Below are 4,616 nucleotides of genomic sequence, written 5' to 3'. Positions count from 1 at the left end.
GCAAGTGATACATAGTAACGAGTTACTGAGCAGGGTCATGTCACTGCTCAGATCACTAGTAACTGGAACTGACCTAGCACAAGCATTGAACCGCAATAACCATGGAGTATAAGTGGAATGATTAAGGGGAAGTGAGAGAGTTATATAGTCAGACAGTTCTAATTGTGCAGAGGTTCAAAAATAATTGTTCTCTTTCCTGGACTCACACTAAGCTTATTGTTACCAAATAGGGTTAAGTTCTCTCAAACCGCTTAAAGAATGTAGCATTAGTTTTGAGTGGGTAGGTGTGCCCCTGCAAGTAGTCACACTATCAGTACGAAGAATGGATGCATTTATGTCATAAATCCATCAAAATAATCATTTCTGTAAACCAAGAAAATGACATGGCCAAAAATTAAGTCCTTAGGGAAGCTATAATGTAAAGACAATGGAGAGGAACTGGCTTTCTGGATGTTGACTTTGAATAACTGCACTCAAAAATGCTGGAATGTAATATGCTACTGAGATCTCTTGTGTGTAAGTGTTTTTCATGCACTTCATATCCCGGAAGTTATAACACCCAGTATAAAATCAAGCACATAGATTAAATTATTTAAATGCAACTTTTCTTCCACAACAGTCAATAAATAAGCCATGGCTGTCATATTCAGCCAAAGTTGTCACTGCTTTGGTGGATGATAGTTCTGTATTTAATGTTCCACAGCAGCTAGTCATCATATAAATTCTTTATTTACATAAGCAGAAAAAAATAATAATTAAAATGGGTAGATAAAACAAAGAGTTTCTTGGAGGGTTTTTCTTTGTTAGATTCCATGCCTGTGTTTTTTTATGTTTATCCATCTTGCAGTGGATGCCAAGTGTTTATGCCATCTTGCTTTATTGAAAGATGTGCAGTTTCAATAATTGAAGGCAGCTGTGGAACAGAAAGCATAACTGAAAAAAACAATGTCAGTATGGATGTCAAGTATTCAAAGTTGATATTTATAACTGAAAAGTTTAACTTACTTCTCTTTAGTCTAGATCCTGAGGCATACCAGTGATTTTAGCAAAGCCAGCCTTCTTTTCTTGACCTGATTGGAACCAGGGGATATGTGAGGTTCGTCTGTGAGGAACAAGTGACAAGACGAGGTCAGATGAAAACAGTACACCAAAAGAACACTTCAGCCTTTTAGAGCTTCAACAAAAGGTTAGCTTTAGAGACAGAGGGAAACCGCCGTGTCATAGTGCAAACTGTAGTCTATGCAATGAATTCAGCACAAACCAATTTGTGCCCACTACCTCGCTTGACAGGATTCAGCGTTTTGAAATTCCAACAGAAAAAGTCAACTAGTTCAGCTACCACTGTCATGTGACTGATGGGAACACTGCACTATGGGCTGAGAGAGAAATAAACAAATTCTGATTATTCAAGGAAGAAACTATGGCACAAACACAGCTGCTTCTTCCTGTGGCTGGCAGAGAAATGCTCTGCATATCTAAGATGTACAGCATTTAAAAGTGAAATTGTGCATAAATCAATCCAGTCAATTTTACTTGAGTTGAAAGTTATGAAAAAAAAGTTATTTCAAACATAAAATTTGGTGGCAACTGTGAAAAATTTGCATTTTCAGATATTTGCATTTGCTTATGGGAAAACATATATTTAATTTTGAAATTAATAATAAAAAAAAATATTTAGAATGAAATGCTAAAAGAAGTTATTTTGAAGAGTATTTCTGATCCTAATGCCATTTCAGAATAAAAACAGAATTTATATTGTGCCTGTAGCATGTAGCAATATAAAGGTTTTAATAAAAAAGAGCAACATGCTGTAACAAGATTTTACGTGGTGGGCATTGCAGAAGAAAACTAATTAGTTATAAAGGTTCAAAACTATAATACAATTAGGCAGAGAATAAACAAAAGTGACACATTTAGAGTTACTTTTATAAACTGTATTTTTTGGAAAAGTGCTATTTGTAAAACTGATAGTGATAATTGTCAAAGAAAACCTGAATTGTACACTCCACATTAGAGTAATACATCATACACAGAAATAGACTTCACTAATTCCTGATGGCAACGATCAGCCATTGAAGGGGGCAGGTCAACATAAAAAAGAAAGAGTTGGCTGGAAAGGCAAGACAAGTATGAAGGATTTAAAGGTGCAAACAGGCAACAGTGGAGACACTGCAGGTTATTGTTCTACTTAAATTAGCTAATGAAAGTTAGACACATACCATGGCTAGACATGGAAGGAGATTTTGTAGACAGTAATTCATGCACTGTACCTAGTGTTAAGTACAGTTCTAGTTGTATCAGATAAGCCCAACTATAAGGATTGTCATGAATCTAGCAAAGAAAATACAGACATTATCTAATACGCATCACACAGGCATGGCCAACAAGGCAAAAAAAGCAATATATTCATAAATCTTGTGCCTAATACAAAACTGGAAATACTACTAGTACCAACACAACACACTTTGATATAAGATACTTTCATCCCTCCATGATGAATCCCATGCAAACACTCACTACCATGAGTGATTGGCAAAGACAGACTGAGCTTGGTTAATCTGTTGTCAGCGTCTTCACATACACCCCCCCCCACACACACACACACACACAAAACATAAAGGGCAAAGCAGAACATGTACTTTCTGTAGTCTATATTAGTTCCCTGACCTGCTAAACTGGGTATGAGCATACTTCATTCCCACAATTAACCCTTTATGCACCCACACAGGGTGGTGCTCCTCGACAACTCAAATAGTATGCAGAACTGCACAACTTGATTTGCATACTCTGTAATACTGTGTCAGTTCATATTTTTCATCACAGTGAGCAGTGAGAGGTTTGGCACTGTATGTAAATGCCACGCCTGGTGGTGAAGCAAAAACTATCACAGTGCACTGCTGTAAAAGATAAATTGTCTAGTATGGTGATTCACAGTTGTCCACACCAGGCAATTTCCATGTAGATCAGTGTGCATCGTGTGAGCATATGCAGCTGCACACATTTTGTGGGGAAGAATCTGCACAGAGTGAAGCAAAGCAGCTTCATCATTCATAGACTGCCAGACCAGATAACAAGTGTAGTGAAATGTGGGAATATGTGAGGCCATATGAGTTACACCCATCTGTGTGCATTCAAGGACATGCATTTAAGTGTGTAAATATGTGCATGTGTGTGTGTGTGTGTCTGTGTGTGTGCGTGGGTGTGTGCGTGCTTGTTCATGCATATATCTATATATCTATATATCTATATATATATATATATATATATATATATATATATATATATATAAAACTAAAATTAACCGCACTCAAAAAAATTGAACGAAGAGAAGAAATTTTAACTAAGAAATGAACTTCGTGACAATAAAAGCATTCAATAAAATAGTAAATAACACCAACAACTCTTGTAGAACTTTAGCGCTTTCGTCTTATTTATTATCAAGACTTCTTCAGAAAGACATGTTTCATGAAACATGTCTTTCTGAAGAAGTCTTGATAATAAATAAGACGAAAGCTTAAAGTTCTACAAGAGTTGTTGGTGTTATTTACTATTTTATTGAATGCTTTTATTGTCACGAAGTTCATTTCTTAATATATATATATATATATATATATATATATATATACGTATACATACACATACATATAACATAAACATATATATATATATATATATATATATATATATATATAGATATATATAGATATAGATATATATGTGTGTGTGTGTGTGTGTGTGTGTGTGCGTTTTTGACTTCAGACAGTGTGTGACTATGTCTGGTTTGCTACACAACACCCAGAACTTACTAGTGTACATTATTAGGACACTCATCTTATCAAGTTAAGAAATTCATAATTATGCATATTTTCTTCTAATTAAATGCAGCATTACTGAGAATGTGCAGGATTATGACTCACTTAATGGTGGAGCAGCACACTTTACCTTGTCTGCGAAATGTGAGCTGGTCTACTACATATTTAACTATATATATATATATATATATATATATATATATATATATATGATCTTCACATGCGCACGTGCACACACACACGCACACACGCACACACACACACGCACACACGCATACACGCACGCGCGCGCACATGCACACACACACAAACAACTGAGGAAATAGAGACGCCTTTCTCATTTTCTCTGCCTTCACAATCTACATCTATCTCTGTGTGATACAAGTATCACTCCTCAGCTTATCGGGATACTTTTTCTTTTAAGTAAAAATTTAATCTGTTCACTGTTTATTTGGCTGTTTATTCAAAAATGCCCTGTTGTTATTATCCAGCGCTATTAACCATATCTAAAGTTTTTTTCCTGTGCATTGTGCATGCGTCTAATAGCCACAAGAGAGGAGGCAATGACTCAGTCAGCTTTATGATACAAGAAATCGGTATCTATAATAAGATAAAATGTAATCTTACAAATGCAACAGGTACCATGGAGACTGCATTATCTTCAGACAGTTCATAACTGTGTGTGGTTATACAGCACTTGGAAATAACAGTGATGGCTGAGTCAAGTCAGGGGCCAGCCTATCTGAAAATTTGGATCTGCTTCACAATGGATACATCTCAACCCCAGTAACCTAGATGCTGCCA

General features: G+C 35.8%; 1 long non-coding RNA gene across 1 annotated transcript; it reads right to left on the bottom strand.

Moving 5' to 3' along the window:
- Positions 1-673: 673 nt before the first annotated feature.
- LOC122813828 lies at positions 674-1,483 on the bottom strand. Its single transcript, XR_006366735.1, has 2 exons — positions 1,006-1,483; positions 674-933 (listed from the first exon to the last, which is right to left on the bottom strand). It is a non-coding gene; the product is annotated as an uncharacterized LOC122813828 (long non-coding RNA).
- Between the last annotated feature and the right edge of the window lie 3,133 nt (positions 1,484-4,616).

Source organism: Protopterus annectens, chromosome 1.part1 (assembly GCF_019279795.1).
Source record: "Protopterus annectens isolate FY-2018-M chromosome 1.part1, PAN1.0, whole genome shotgun sequence".
NCBI lineage: Eukaryota > Metazoa > Chordata > Ceratodontiformes > Protopteridae > Protopterus > Protopterus annectens.
The sequence above is the reverse complement of the archived record's forward strand: the minus strand, read 5'-3'. Positions and strand labels throughout refer to the sequence as shown.